Below are 16953 nucleotides of genomic sequence, written 5' to 3'. Positions count from 1 at the left end.
GAATAGTGTTATTTTACCTTGAAGCCCTTGAGTCAGGTCTCTTATGTATACGTTGAAAAGGATCGGTCCCAAGACCGATCCCTGTGGCACTCCACTGGTCACCTCCGATGTATTGGAGGGGGTACCGTTAACCACCACCCTCTGGATTCTACCGCTTAACCAATCATTGACCCATGTTGTCAATATCACTCCCAATCCCATCGAAGTCATCTTGCTCAACAATCTGCGGTGCAGGACGCTATCAAAAGCTTTGCTGAAGTCCAAGTACACGACGTCTAGAGACTTCCCCATATCCAGTTTCCTTGTAACCCAGTCAAAGAAGCTGATCAGATTGGATTGACAGGACTTTCCCTTTGTGAATCCATGCTGCTGGGGATCCTGTAGATTCTCCTCGGTCAGGATCGTATCTAATTCTTGTTTAATAAGTCTTTCCATGAGTTTGCTCACTATTGAGGTGAGACTGACCGGTCTGTAATTCGCAGCCTCTGTTCTGCAACCTTTTTTGTGCAATGGAATGACGTTAGCTGTTTTCCAGTCCATGGAGCTTTGGTCCTCGACCTAGCAGCTGGGCTTCAACGCTAAGAAATGCAAGATCATGCACCTCGGCAGCAGAAATCCGTGCAGAACTTACACCTTGAATGGTGAGACCTTAGCTAGAACTTCAACAGAACGAGACTTGGGAGTGATCATCAGCGCAGACATGAAAACTGCTGATCATGTAGAGAAGGCTTCATCTAAGGCAAGACAGTTGCATCCGCAGGAGTTTCGTCAGCCGGAAGCCTGAAGTCATAATGCCATTATACAGATCCATGGTGAGACCTCATTTGGAATACTGTGTGCAATTCTGGAGGCCACATTACCGAAAAGATGTGCTGAGAGTAGAGTCAGTGCAACGGATGGCCACCAGGATGGTCTCGGGGCTCAAGGATCTATCGTACGAGGAAAGGCTGAAAAATTTGCGGCTGTGCTCACTCAAGGAATGTAGGGAGAGAGGAGACATGATCGAGACGTTTAAGTATTACCGGCCATATTGAGATGGAAGAAGAGATTCTGTTTCTCAAAGGACCCTCAGCCACAAGAGGGCATCCGCTCAAACTCAGGGGCGGGAAATTTCATGGCGACACCAGGAAATATTTCTTCACCGAGAGAGTGGTTGATCCTTGGAACGAGGCAAACAGCGTGCAAGAATTTAAGAGCAAATGGGATGCCCATGTGGGATTCCTTAGAGGGTTAAGCCAAGGGAACCTGTCACCAGGAGTGGGATCCCTAGGATTGTAGACTTGGGGGTGGGTCAGTAGAGTGGGCAGACCTGATGGGCTATGGCCCTTATCTGCTGTCATCTTCTATGTTTCTATGTTTTTATGATAATTTTGTTCTACATGACATCAAACATTTCATCTCAAAAAGCCTTCAAAATGTCCAAAATATTGTAAAGAGGCTTCTTTTTTGTTGATAAACTTCCACTACAATGTGATGTAACTACTTCCCCATGATGCTGTAGGGGCTTCATATCTTGTAAATCATCTAGAACCTGTACTGGATAAGTGCAATTAAGAAATCCTGATTAGATTAGAATACACGTTTCCCATGTCACGCCTTTGTTAGTGACAGAACATTGCTTCCCAGTTAATTACAAAGGGCTAGATTCACTAACCTCCTTTTGCGATCCATGGCCGAGTGATTCACTTCAGCATCCTCATGCAAATGTAGTGATCGGATGCACGCCCTTTATCGACTCCAGTGTTCTTCCCAGTGCTTTTTAGACGGGCGCTCCGCCCAGCAAATTTAGATGCCCGCCTGGCTGTCATCTGCCGCAAATTCTGCTGCCGCCACTGCTTAACACGCAGCTGAAGAGCTGCCAAAAGACTCTCGCCTGACTAAACAAAACAAAACCCAGCAAGCGACTTGAATCCGGCTTCCCTTCTCTTCCCTCCAAAACCGGAAGTTACGTTCAGTACCTTTAGAGCCCCGGAGCATGCGGGAGATAGGCCAGCTACGGAGGGAAGCTTACTTGTTCTTGCTTACTTCAGGCTTTTCTCGCTGCCAAGTCCTGCCTACTTTCTGTTTCTGCGAAGGCAGGACCTGGCAATGAGAAAGGCCCGAAGTAAGCAAGAACAGCAAGTTGTAAGCTTCCCTCTGTCTCTGACCTTTGGGAGATAGGTCAGCAATGAAGGGAAACTTGCAACTTGCCTTTGTCTGTAGTGAATCTGCTGGATGTGTGAGACCGGGGGGAGGGGTGAATGGGAGGAGAAATGCTGCTGTACCCAATTAGAGGGGAAGGGGAAGAGAAATGATGCTGCTGCTGCTGCTATACCCAATGGGGGAGGGTGAAGAGAAATGCTGCTGATTCTGCTGTACCCAATTGGGGGGGGAAGAGAAATGCTGATGATGCTGCTGCTGTACCCAATGGGGGGAGGGGGAAGAGAAATGCTGCTGCACCCAACTGGAAGGGAGGGGGAAGAGAAATGCTGCTGCACCGAATGGGGGAGGGGAGTGGGAAGAGAAATGTTCTGCTGCCGCACCCATTTTGGGGGGAGGGGGAAGGGAAGAGATATATTGCTGCTGCTGCACCTAATTTTTTGGGGGGGAGGGGGTGAAGAGAAAAGCTGGGGCACCTAATTGGGGGAGAAGATAAAAGCTGCTGCTGCTGCACCCAATTGAGGAGGGGAAGAGAAATTGGGGGGAGAGAGGGGAGAAGGAAGACCAGGGAAGGGAGAGGAGAGGCAAGAGATGCCAAGACCATGGGAGAGAAAGGAAAGGAGCTACCAGACCATGGAGGGGTGGGGGGTGGAGAGATGTCAGCGCATATGTGGGGAGGGTGAGGATGGAGATCCCAGGGCATGGGGGAGAGAAGGGAAGGAGATAGAGATGCCAGACCATGGGGTGGAGTAGGAAGGAAAGGAGAAGAGAGAGATGCCAGAGTATAGGGGAGGAGGGTGAAGCTGAAATGAATCATGTACAAAGGAGAGAAAGGGCACAGGATATACAGTTTATTGAAGGGACATAGAAAGAGGGAAGATGCCATATGGAACTTAGAGCGGGAGGACACTGGATGGAAAGGGCAGAGAGGGTGGACAGTGGATGCAAGGGGCACAGAGAAGGGTGGACAATAGATGGAAGGGGTAGAGAGAGAGAGAGCAGAGGCTGGGTGGAAGGAGCAAAGAGAGGACAGATGTTGCATGGAAGGGAGCGAGGACAAATGCTGAATAGAAAGAAGAGAGCGAAGAGAAGATGATTAAAGCAGAAACGACAAAAGGTAGAAAAAATTTTTGTTGTTGCTTTACGTAGAATCAAGTAGTATTGTATCTATTGATTAAAGTTTATAAATAAGAAATGGAAATAAGGCAGTTTTTTGGGGACTAAACCCCTTTCCTCAGGTCAGGACAAGATACCATAACAGAAGGGGTGCCCAAATGGTCAAACGCGATCGACCAGTAGATCGCAAAGACAATGTGAGAAGATCGTGTTGCCTTTGCAATCTTTTTCTTCCTGCCTCCCTGAGCTAGGCCAGGCGCGTACAAGTGCCGGACTCACAAGACTTCACCTCTGACATCAATTCTGACATCAGAGAGGAAGTTCTGGGCCAGCCAATCGCTGCCTGGCTGGCCTGGAACTTCCTCTCCGACGTTAGAATTGACGTCAGAGGTGAAGTCCTGTGAGTCCGGCGCTTGTACGTGCCTGGCCTGGCTCGTGGAAACAGCAGGGAGAAATCAGCGTGGTGGCTTGGGGGTAGTGAAAGAATCAGGGAAGTGGAGAAATCGGCGTGATGGCTTGGGGGGGCAGGGGAAGAGAGAAAGACAGGCAGGTAGGGGGGAGAGAAAAAGAAAAAGAGACAGAAAGAAAAGGGGAGGGGCAGAAAGAAAAAAATATTGGATTTACAGTCAGAAGAAGGAAGTGCAACCAGAGACTCATGAAATCACCAGACAAAAAGGTAGGAAAAATGATTTTATTTTCAGTTTAGTGATCAAAATGTGTCTGTTTTGAGAATTTATATCTGCTGTCTATATTTTACACTATGGCCCCCTTTTACTAAACTGCAATAGCGGTTTTTAGCGCATGGAGCCTATGAGCAGCGAGAGCAGCGCAGGGCATTCAGCGCATCTCCCTGCGCTAAAAACCGCTATTGCGATTTAGTAAAAAGGGAGGGGGTATATTTGTCTATTTTTGTATAGTTGTTCCTGAGGTGACATTGCATAGAATCGTCTACCTTGACCTCTTTGAAAACCCGTGGAATATAAATGATAATTAACATTTTCTCTGCATACAGTGTGCTTTGTGTTTTTTAAAATTTTATTGTTGGTAGAACATTTTGACTTGGTCATTTTAAAAGCAGCTCGCAAGCCCAAAAAGTGTGGGCACCCCTGCTGTAGAGCCATTTCTTGTATGACTGAATGAACTATATTTATCTTTTTCTTTAGTTGTTTAAATTCATGCAGAAATAAATGGCTAGATTGAACCTAATGACTTCATTAATGCCTTTCCCTTTTTTTAACCTCTATACCATTTGAAAGAGGGCAAATACTTCTTAAATTTAGTAAAAATATTCTGGCACAAGTGTCAAACCTTAAAAAAGGAAGTCATATTGAGCATTGGAAAATAATAACAATTAACTAATAAAAATAGTACACATTTAGGGCTCCTTTTACTAAGTTACGATAGTGGTTTTAACGTGCGCTTAGTGCACGGAGAATTGCCACGCGCACTAGATGCTAACGCCAGCATTGAGCTGGCGTTAGTTTTCCCACGTAGCGCAGGGGTTTGCGCGCGCTAAAAATGCTAGTGCACCTTAGTAAAAGAGGGGGTTAATTTTCCCCACCACCAAAATTTCCCCATCCCGCCCCACCCGGCTACTTTTTCATGCCACCCGACTGGAAAAAATTTCTGGGGAGAACACTGGACTCCACGCACGCGCAGATCATCGTTTTTGCCTGTAGGTGTGATCTGTGCATGCGCCTGCTCTCTGCACAAGCGAGGGGGGGGCTATGGAACAGAACGCTTGCCTACTGGACAATGGGACACTTTCAATGAAGTAATGTAATGTAATGTAATTTATTTCTTATATACCGCTACATCCGTTAGGTTCTAAGCGGTTTACAGAAAATATACATTAAGATTAGAAATAAGAAAGGTACTTGAAAAATTCCCTTACTGTCCCGAAGGCTCACAATCTAACTAAAGTACCTGGAGGGTAATAGAGAAGTGAAAAGTAGAGTTAGAGGAAAAATAAAAATAAAATAAACATTTTAACAAGACAGCATTGATCTAAATACTTTGGAAGGTAGAAGAGAGGAGAGAAAGGAATAGAAGCAGAATGTCATAAAACTGTAGTGCAGCCCGCTTTTAACCTGTGGGTAAAAACACGGGCTCACAGGGTGGCAGAGAGGCAGGCAGGGCGGCTGTGCTTTTTAATACTGATGCATACGTAAAGATAGATTCGCATTTCTTCATCTACTGAACGGCGGGATTAGCTCCTGCCACCACTTCTCATTTGTTTCTATTTCGGAGCACCTATTGCCCAGTTCCCCCTATGTGTGTACCCAGCAGGATCAGTATTTCATTTTGTTATCTATAAATACATTTTTTTCTACTGCTTTTCTGGTATGGAGAGTGGGCGACAGAGAAGTGAGCGACTGTTCCTCAGCAGTCTCTTCTTTTTTGATTGGTGTTCCTGATTTTGTTTAGTGAATCGCTGCCTTCCTACTTTTGCATGCCATTTCCCCTCATTTGCATGTGTGGATTGGATTGGGAGGAAGGTTAGTGAATCAGGTCGGGGTCACAAACTGATTGGGACACGATTGGTGGGCTTAGTGAATCTAGCCCAAAGTTCCTTTCAAAACTTTTCTCCTTGCACAAAAAATCTGTTTATGCTAGTATCCCTCAATATTTCTCTAACCATTTGTTTCCAATTAGTTCCTCAAGACCAGCCTTGTGATACAATACCAGCAATGTCAACCCAGTCCTTGTGATACACTTAGCCAGTCAGGTTCTCAGGATATCCACAATGAATATGCATGACTTAGATTTGCATAGAATGGATGCACATTTATTTCATGCATATTAATTGTGGATATCCTGAAGACTGTTTAGGTGTGTGCCCCAAAGACTGTGTTAAAAATCTTTGCATTAGACCAGGCCTCCTCAAATCCAGTTCTCGAGGTCCACGACACAGCCTGATTTTCAAGATTTCCACAATGAATATTTAAGAACATAAGAATGGTCTTACTGGGTCAGACCAATGGTCCACATAGCCCAGTATCTCGTCTTCACTGAGGCCAATCCAGGTCACAAGTCCCTGACAAAATCCCAAATAGTAGCAGCATTCCATACCACTGATCCAGGGCAAGCAGTGGCTTCTCCTATGTCTGTCTCAACAGCAGTTTATGGACTTTTTCCTCCAGGAACTTGTCCAAACATTTTTTAAAACCAACTAATCTAATCTAAACCTTAAGCAACCGCTCTTACCACATCCTCTGGCAATGCATTTCAGAGCTTAACTATTCTCTGAGTGAAAAAATAATTCCTCCTATCGCTTTTAAAAGTATTACTCTGTAACTTCGAGTGTCTCCTAGTCTTTGTAAATCTTGATGCAGTTAAAAAAAAATCGATCCGATTGTACCCGTTCTACACCACTCAGTATTCTACACCCTAAGACTGGTCTACTCACTGAAGAAATTCGACCACATCAAAGAGGCATACCATGACTCACATTAACTCCCAATACAAACGAGAGTACATTTCAAATTTTACTGCCTACTATTTAAAACAATAAACAGAGACAGCCCAGCCTATTGGAACAATCGACTAGTTTAATCCACCTCAACCAGACATAGGAGAACCCACACACCTTCCAACCAAAAATGTCAAAAGAAAAAAAACTGTACGACAACCTCCTAGCCATGAGAGGAGTTCTATCCCCTTTATCATCTTGGTCGCTCTTCTTTGAGCCTTTTCTACTGCCACTATATCCTTTTTGAGATAAGGAGACCAGAACTAAATGCAATACTGAAGGTGAGGTCACACCATTGAGCAATACAGAGGCATTATAACATTCTTAGTCTTGTTTACCATCTCTTTTCTAATAATTCCTAGCATCTTGTTTGCTTTCTTGGCCATCGCCACACATTGGGCGGAAGATTTCAGCGTATTGTCCACTATGACACCCAGATCTTTTTCTTGAGCACCAACCCCCAAGTTGGACCTAGCATCTGGTAACTGATTCGGGTTATTCTTCCCAATGTGCATCACTTTGCATTTATCCACATTAAATTTCATCGGCCTTTTGGACGCTCAGTCTTCCAATTTCCTAAGGTCTTCTTGCAGTTTTTCACAGTCTGTGTGCATTTTAACAATTTTGAACAGTTAATGTCATCTGCATATTTAATCACCTCACTTGTAGTTCCGTTTTCTATATCATTTATAAATAAGTTAAATTGCACCGGTCCTAGTACAGATCGCTGTGACACACCACTATTTATCTTCCTCCATCGAGAAAAATGGCCATTTAACTCTAACCTTTGTTTTCTGTCCAATTAACCAATTCCTAATCCACAATTGAACTTTGCCACCTATCCCATGACTCTTTAATTTTCTCAGGAGCCTCTCATGTGGAACTTTGTGAAAAGCTTTCTAGAAATCTAGATACACAACATCAACTGGCTCACCTGTATCCACATGTTTATTCACACCTTCAAAGAAGTCAAGCAAATTGGTGAGGCAAGATCTGCCTCGGCTGAACCCATGCTGACTCCGTCAGATTAAATCAGTGGTCTCAAACTCACGGCCTGCCAGGTACTATTTTGAGGCCCTGGGTATGTTATCATAATCACAAAAGTAAAGTAAAACAATTTCTTTATCATTATCTCTTTAGCTATAAATTACAATATGGTTCACAGTCATTCGTATGCGGGACAAAGCCGCGCCGACATTTGAGCCCAGACAATTGGGCACAAGACTCCAGCACGCCACCAGAAAAGTTAATTTTAAAGAGCTCCGAAGGGGTGTATGAGGGGGGTAACCCCCCCCAGTTAACTTAATAGTGTTCGCGCTGCCGTTGGGGGGGGGGGGGTTGGAACCCCCCATTATAGAGGAAACTTAACTTTTTCAAGATTTTTTTTTTTTTTTTTTTAGGAAAAAGTTAAGTTTTCTGTATAATGTTGGGGGTTGCACCCCCCACACACTCCCCAACGGTAGCACAAACAGTATTAAGTAAAGTGGGGGGGTTCCCCCCATTGGAGCTCTTTAAAATTAACTTTTACAGTGGCGCACTGGAGTCTTGCACGCAATTGTCTGTGCCAAAATGTTGGCGCGGCTTTGTCCAGTGCGCTTTTGTCCTGTCACCTTACAATATTATTCTTAAGACTTAGCCAAAAGGAAAGATTTATAAACTATAAAGAATTTTTCCTCATGCAAAGTTGTCATTTCCAAGTACCTACAAATCCAAAATGTTGTCCTGCAAATGGTTTGAGTTTGAGACCACTGCATTAAATCATGTTTGTCTACTACATGTTCCACAATTTGCAAATGATCTAGTACATAGTCATTGTGGAAATCCTGAAAATCAGGCTGGGTTGTTGACCTTGAGGACTGACTTTGAGGTCCCCTATTCTAGGCCAAGAATGGCACAAAAGGAAAATCATTGGCATTCATCTTGAAACTACTCGCCACGCTTGCTGTATTCCCTTTCCTTGCATCTTTGTGGAGCTCTTCTCCGCATTCGACACAGAGAGTCATTTTTTAGAAGGGTCTTGGGTTTTTTATGAGTGTTTAGGGAAGTGCTGACTTCAGGTGATTTATGTTGAAATGTATTTATTAAATTTGCCAATAAAACAATAGTACCTTATACAATAAAGTTACAGGCTGGCAGGGATTGAATACAATGCCGGACTAATAAGAGAAAACATCAAACCTACATAATTTATAAGTATGCTTCAATGACTCAAAAGTGCATAAAATTCTCTCTTCTGTAAAGTGACTACAGGCGATTTAAAGCCCTCAGGTAAGTAAATCGCTGGATACCTCTACACAGATGGGAAAAGGGGGCAATGTCTGGAAAGCAATATATACTAATGCTCAAAGAATGGAAAACAAGATTCTGGATCTAGAAGCTGTGATAGAAGAAGATGAGTTGGATATAGTAGCAATCACAGAGATTTGGTTCATGGAGAACCCTGACTAGGATGTCCACCATTCCCCCCTCCTCCCCATCAGCAGACGACCTAGCAAAATTCTTCAACGAAAAGATCACTACCATAAGGAGCTCCTTCCTACCAAGTCTCTTATAGTTCTCTGGTTCCCAGCGACTCTAACCTTATCCCAGCAGAGAGATCCTGGACTGCCTTTGAATTCGTATCTGAATCCCAGATCTCTAAACTCTGTCTCAAACTGAAATCCTGCAAATGTGCCTTGGATCCATTTCCTTCCTACCTATATGAGAAAATTCCCGCACACGCCATCTCATCCCTCACCAGACTTATAAACTCTGCTTTAAGAACATAAGAATATAAGAATTTGCCTCTGCTGGATCAGACCAGAGGTCCATCGTGCCCAGCAGTCCGCACCCACGGCGGCCCATCAGGTCCATGACCTGTCATGTTATCTTGATTTAGCCCTATAGCCCCCTTGTTTTTATCTATACTCTTTCCATACTCTTATCTACCCTTATCTGTATCCCTCAATCCCCCTATCCTTCAGGAATCCATCCAATCCCTCTTTGAATCCCCGTAGCATACTCTGCCCGACCACTTCCTCCGGGAATGCGTTCCATGTGTCCACAACCCTCTGTGTGAAGAAGAACCTCCTGGCATTGGTTCTAAACTTGTCCCCTTCCAGTTTCTCTGAGTACCCTCTTGTACCTGTGGTTCCCCGTAGTTTGAAGAATCTATCCTTGTCTACCTTCTCCATGCCCTTCATGATCTTGAAAGTTTCTATCATGTCTCCCCTAAGCCTCTTTTCCAGGGAGAAGAGCCCCAGCTTGTCCAGCCTGTCAACGTATGAACAGTCCTCCATACCATTTATCATTTTCGTAGCTCTTCTCTGGACCTTCTCAAGTATCGCCATGTCTTTCTTGAGGTACGGCGACCAATATTGGACGCAGTACTCTAGATGCGGGCGCACCATTGCACGATACAGTGGCATGTTGACTTCCTTCGTCCTGATTGTAATTCCCTTCTTAATGATGCCCAGCATTCTGTTAGCTTTCTTCGAGGCTGCTGCACATTGCGCTGATGATTTCATGGTTGTATCCACCAGCACACCCAAGTCTTTTTCAAGGTTACTCTTCCCCAGCAATGTTCCCCCCATTTTATAGCTGTACCTCGGGCTCCTTTTCCCTATATGCATAACCTTACATTTTTCTATGTTAAAGCACATTTGCCATTTGTTTGCCCACTCTTCCAGTTTGCTTAGGTCCCTTTGCAGGTCTTCGCACTCCTTTGTATTCCTAACTCTGCTGCAGAGTTTGGTGTCATCAGCAAATTTTATAACTTCACACCTCGTTCCCGTTTCCAAGTCGTTGATAAATATATCGAACAGCAGTGGTCCCAGCACCGACCCCTGCGGAACACCGCTTGTGACCCTCTGCCAGTCGGAGTATTGGCCCTTCACTCCAACCCTTTGTTTTCTGCCGGCCAACCAGTGCCTGATCCATCTGTGTACATCCCCTCCCACCCCGTGGTTCGACAATTTCTTAAGTAGCCGCTCATGGGGGACCTTATCAAAGGCCTTTTGGAAGTCGAGATAAATGATATTTTTGGATTCCCCTTTGTCCATCTGGCTGTTTATCCCTTCAAAGAAGTGCAATTGGTTTGTTTGGCACTATCTTCCCTTGCTGAAGCCATGTTGGCTCGGTTTCAGCTGTCCATTTCTTTCTATGTGTTCACAGATGCTATCCTTTATTAATGCTTCCATTATCTTGCCCGGAATCGAAGTCAAGCTCACCGGTCTGTAGTTCCCCGGGTCACCCCTCGATCCCTTCTTAAAGATAGGCGTGACATTCGCTAGCTTCCAGTCCTCCGGTACCTTCCCAGTGCTTAAGGATAGATTACAGATTTATCGGAGTGTGTCCGCTATTTCCGTCCTCAGTTCTTTTAGTACCCTTGGGTGGATTCTGTCCGGGCCCGGTGATTTGTCACTTTTCAATCTGTGTCTCTGTCGGAGGACATCCTCATAGCTTACCTCTAAGGACTAGGACTGGCAGTGACTAGGATTGGCAGAGACAAAAAAATACATTTACAATACCATTGAACATTCTATCTACAGCTAAGTAGTTTTGACTTTTTTGACACCATTTTGAAACATTTACTGTGTCTGCCGTGGGTAGGAGGGGGGTTCAAGAGCCGGTGAAGATCTTTTCCCTTTCTAGTACGGTAACTAACATTAGTACGCACGAGGTTCTGAGGCTCTCCCCTTATTCATTATTATAAGAATTGATGTGCATGAAACTTTCAATGAAATGGTGGCATAAGTAAATCATTTTTGAATATAAGTGGGAAAGTTATAGTAATTGGATTTAATTCTCTTTCTCATTCCTGTATAGAAGATTTTTTGGTGATACATATTGCCTTGACCCCATTACTGGAAAAAAGCTGACCTTTACCCTTCCTCACCATCTAACTATTGTCCCATATCAAATATCTCTCTCCTTACCAAAATGCTAGAGGCCATCATATCTACCCAACTCTTATCTTACCTAGAGAGATTCTCCATTCTCTTACCTTACCAACATGGCTTCAGACCCAACTTCAGCACCGAATTCCTACTGCTCTCATTAATTTCAAAGGTGCAACAACTACATTCTCGTAATAAGTTTGCTGTCCTATTACAATTCGATCTTTCTGCAGCTTTTGATGTTGTCCACCACAATATTCTAATTTATCAACTTTCAGAGATAGGCATTGACTCCACAGTTTTAGAGTGGTTCTCGAAATTCTTACGATCCCGCTCCTACACTGTTAACACAAATGGCACTACGTCTTCTCCTTGGAAACAGACTTGCGGAGTCTCTATCCCCTATTCTCTTCAACATCTATGTCTTCCCTGAAACTCTTCCATCTATCTCCCCTTGAAACACTCTACACATATGCTGATGACATCCTTGTCCTTCTCAAGACAGACTCGAATCTTACCAACCTCTCTGAGAATGTAATAGCATGCATAACGAAACTCCAATCCTGGTCCCTCACAGTACAAATAAAACTGAATGAGTCCAAAACTACTCTGACTCGGCCCAAAATTAAAACAGCTACTCACCCTCATCTCATTGCCTTCTGGCGCCACACTGCAGCTTGAGTTCTCAAGCAAAGTTCTAGGCATCATTATTGACTCTTCTCGTTCCTTCAATGACCATCTCAACTCCTTGGTAAAGTCATGCTTTTTTAGCCTCCACATGCTGAGGAAAGTGAGATCCTGCTTCCACCAACAACATTTTGCCGTCCTTGTACAATCTAGTCCTCTCCAGACTAGACTACTGTAACTCCATCTATTTAAGTCTAACCAAAAAAGTCTCCAAAGACCAGCGAATTCAGAACACTGCGGCCAAGCTGATCTTCGCAAAAAGCAGATTTGAGCATCGATAGTGAGCAAACTAATGGAAACCCTAATCAAACACCAATTGGATAGAATCATGGACGAGGAGAAACTACGGGATCCCCGCCAACATGGATTTACTAAGGGGAAATCCTGCCAATCCAACCTGATCAGCTTCTTTGACTGGGTGACGAGGAAGCTGGATGCTGGTCTGGACATTGTCTACCTAGATTTCAGCAAGGCATTTGATAGCGTACCACACCGCAGGTTGCTAAGCAAGATGAGTTCTTTAGGTTTGGGCGACACATTGACAAATTGGGTTGGGGAACTGGCTTGGAGGTAGGCTTCAGAGGGTGGTGGTGAATGGCACCCCCTCCGAAATGTCGGAGGTGATAAGTGGAGTGCCACAGGGCTCCGTCCTGGGCCCAATCTTGTTCAACATCTACATAAGAGACTTGACAGAAGGGCTCCGAGGAAGAATAACATTATTCGCCGATGATGCCAAGCTAAGCAATGTAGTGAACAAGAGCACAACAGACAATAATTCAATGGCAGATGATATGATGCATGACCTACTTCTACTGGAGCGCTGGTCTAGGTCCTGGCAACTCAGTTTCAATGCCAAAAAATGCAGTCATGCACCTGGGAAGCCGAAATCCATGCAAGATTTACACCCTAAATGGCGAGATCTTGACAAAAACTGAAGCAGAAAGAGACTTAGGGGTGATTGTCAGGGATGACATGAAGTCTGCAAACCAAGTTGAGCAAGCTTCATCCAAAGCAAGGCAAATCATAGGTTGCATACGCAGGAGTTTCGTCAGCCGTAAACCTGAAGTCATTATGCCACTATATAGATCCATGGTGAGACCGCACCTGGAGTACTGTGTGCAATTTTGGAAGCCACATTACCGCAAGGATGTACTGAGACTGGAATCGGTCCAGAGAATGGCCACCAGGATGGTCTCGGGACTCAAGGAGCTCCCGTACGAGGAGCGGTTAGGGAAGTTGCAGCTCTACTCACTCGAGGAACGTAGAGAGAGGGGAGATATGATCGAGACATTCAAGTACCTCACGGGTCGCATCGAAGTGGAAGAGGATATCTTCTTTTTCAAGGGTCCCGCGGCAACAAGGGGACATCAGTGGAAAATCAGGGGCGGGAAACTGCACGGTGACACTAGGAAGTTCTTCTTCACCGAAAGGGTGGTTGATCGCTGGAATAGTCTTCCACTTCAGGTTATTGAGGCCAGAAGCGTGCCAGATTTTAAGGCCAAATGGGACAAACATGTGGGATCTATCCGCAAAGATAGATAGGGAGGGTCATTGGAGTGGGCAGACTTGATGGGCCGTGGCCCTTATCTGCCGTCTATTTCTATGTTTCTATGATCATGTTTCCCCACTTATGCCCAAACTTCACTGGCTTCCAGTAATTCCCAGGGTTCATTTTAAATGTGCCTGCCTAGCTTTTAAGATCCTACATGCCATCCTCCCTCCCCTAGTTCCACTATTTTGGAACTCCTTGAGTCCCGATACCACCAGGTCCACCCAAAAATTTAAACTATCCTTCCCCTTGCTAAAAGGTATCCTCTATGCGGGAAGATTAGGGAAATCTCTTTTCTTCAGAATCACAGGGCTTTGGAATAACCTTTTTGCCCCACTACGGAATCTGGGCTCCTTCCAACTATTTTGAAAGCATCTAAAAACTAGGCTATTCACAAAAATGGGGAATGTTTACTAGGCCTGCTGTTACAAAAGATATTTAAATAGAACTCTTGCCTTCCAAGCAGGTCAGCTCAATGACTGGCTGGCCCACATCATCTCACGCACTTCATCCTACCTAAACTTCAGGAAACTACTAAAAACTAATTTTTTCACCCGATTCACACCCTAAGACCCCTATGCCCTACCCAGGCCCCTTCTATCTCACCATGTCCTTTACGCAGATTGTCTTGACCTTCTTCCCTGTACCATTTTTTTACCCTGATTGTACCTATCCTCGCTGATTGTACCATTCTTCGCCTATTGTACCACTGTTCGCTGATTGCTCCTATTTTTTCTCTGTTTGTACCATTTCTCTTTGCCACCTATTTTCTCTGATTGTACCATTGTACCATTTTCGCTAATTGTCCAGCCCTTCTTAGTTGTAAACCTCCTCGAACTACTATGGCTTTGGCGGTATATAAGAAATAAAATTATTATTATTATATAATATTATTATTATTATATAATATTATTATTATTATTATATAATATTATTATTATTAATATATTATTATTATTAATATTATATAATATTATTATTATTAATATTATTATTATTAATAATAATATTATTAACATGTCGGATGTTAATTGGGGAATCAGTATTACGGGTCTTCTAGAAGTAAGGAGATCCTAAATTCTCTACAAGGAGAAATATTCCAGCAGTTGGTAATGGAACCCAAGTGGGATGGGCTCATACTGGACTTAGTGCTTCCAAACGGGAAAAGTGTTTCTAATGTTACAATGGGTGATCCTCTGGCATCCAGTGATCACTGCATGGTACGGTTTAATATTAAGATGGGTATAGAGGGGTCTCATTCAAAAGCAAAGGTTCTAGACTTAAAAAAAAAACCAACTAACTTTGTTTGGATGGGGGATTACATCAAGGAATTGTTGACTGGATGGGAACATCTGGAAGGAGTGGAAATGCAGTGGGCAAACCTGAAATGAGTAATTATAAGAGTGACAAACCTTTTTGTGAGGCAAGTAAGTAAAAGTAAGAGGAAAAGAAGGCCACTTTGGTTCTCAAAAAGTAGTAGCTGAGAAGGTAAGGAATAAGAGGTTAGCTTTCATAAACTACAAAAGATTGCGGAAAAATAAAAGACAGGCAATAATATATGGAAAAGTTAAGAGAGGCTGGTCGTGTAGTCAGGAAAGCAAAGATGCAAATGGAAGAAAAAATAGCTGGCACGGTAAAACTAGGAGACAATACATTTTTTAGATATACAGTGGAACTTTGGTTTACGAGCATAATTCTTTCCAGAAGCATGCTAGTAAATCAAGTTCCCCATAGGAATGAATGGAAACTCGCTTTGATTCGTTCTACCTCCTCCTCCCCCCCAACGAGGCTACCGTCGCTGTTCCATCACCCCCTCCCCCCGTTCTAACCGGCATCGCTCCCCCCCCCCCCCGCGAGAACCGCATCACACCCCCATGCTGAAAGCGGCATCCGTCCGCCCTTCCTCCCAAACATGCTCCTTACCCCATCTGCCGGTTGTGCGACTGAAAGAAATCTCCCGCCTCTTGCCTGGGCTGGGCCTTGAGCATCTGCGCATGCTCAAGGCCTTCTGGCTCTCGTTCTGTCCGAGATCGAATTTCTTTGACTGGGTGACCAGAAAATTGGATAGAGGGAGTGCACTAGATTTTAGCAAAGCCTTTGATAGTGTTCCACACAAATGTCTAATAAATAAACTGAGTGCCTTCGGGATGGGACCCAAAGTGACGGGCTGGGTCAGGAACTGGTTGAGTGGAAGGCGACAGAGAGTAGTGGTCATTGGAGATTGCTCTGAGGAAAGGGATGCTAACCAGTGGTGTGCCTCAAGGTTCTGTTCTTGGGCCTGTTCTTTTTAACATTTTTATAAGTAATATTGCTGAAGAGCTGACAGATAAGATTTGCCTCTTTACTGATGATACCAAAATCTGCAATAGCGTAGACACCCAGGATGGGGTGAATAACATGAAGAAAGACTTAGTGAAGCTTGAAGAATGGTCTGAAATTTGGCAGCTAAAATTTAATGCTAAGAAATGCAAGGTCATGCATTTGGGCTGCAAAAACCTGAGGGGACGGTATAGTTTAGGGGGTGGAGAACTTATGTGCACGACGGAAGAGCGGGACTTGGGTGTGATTGTATGTGATGATGTTAAGGTGGCCAAACAGGTTGAAAAGATGACGGTGAAAGCTAGAAGGATGCTAGGGTGCATAGGGAGAGGTATAGTAAGTAGGAAAAAGGAGGTATTGATGCTCTTGTATAAGACTCTAGTGAGACCTCATTTAGAATATTGTGTACAATTGTGGAGACCACACCTTCAAAAAAATATTTAAAAGATGGAGTCAGTCCAGAGGAAGGCTACAAAAATGGTGTGTTGCCTTCATGATAAGGCATATGGGGACAGATTTAAAGATCTCAATACTTTGGAGAAAAGGCGGGAGAGTGGAGATATGATAGAGACATTTAAATACCTACATGACTTAAATGTGCATGAGTTGAGAGTCTCTCATTTGAAAAGAAGCTCTGAAATGAGAGGGCATAGGATGAAGTTAAAAGGTGATAGGCTCAGGAGTAATCTAAGGGAAGACGTTTTTACAGAAAGGGTGGTGGATGTGTGGAACAGTCTCCCGGAAGAAGTGGTGGAGACTGGGATCTGTCAGAGCGAGAAAGCCAAATGGACCAT

At 44.1% G+C, this 16953-nt stretch overlaps 1 protein-coding gene across 5 annotated transcripts in view; it reads left to right on the top strand.

Moving 5' to 3' along the window:
- The window catches only part of PRDM5 (PR/SET domain 5), a 192377-nt gene that overhangs the window by 35718 nt on the left and 139706 nt on the right, over positions 1 to 16953 (top strand). The gene's annotated exons all lie outside the window — the stretch shown is intronic.

Source organism: Geotrypetes seraphini, chromosome 1 (assembly GCF_902459505.1).
Source record: "Geotrypetes seraphini chromosome 1, aGeoSer1.1, whole genome shotgun sequence".
Classification (NCBI taxonomy): Eukaryota; Metazoa; Chordata; class Amphibia; order Gymnophiona; family Dermophiidae; genus Geotrypetes; species Geotrypetes seraphini.
Note: the sequence above shows the minus strand (reverse complement) of the source record. Positions and strands in the feature narration are given on the sequence as shown.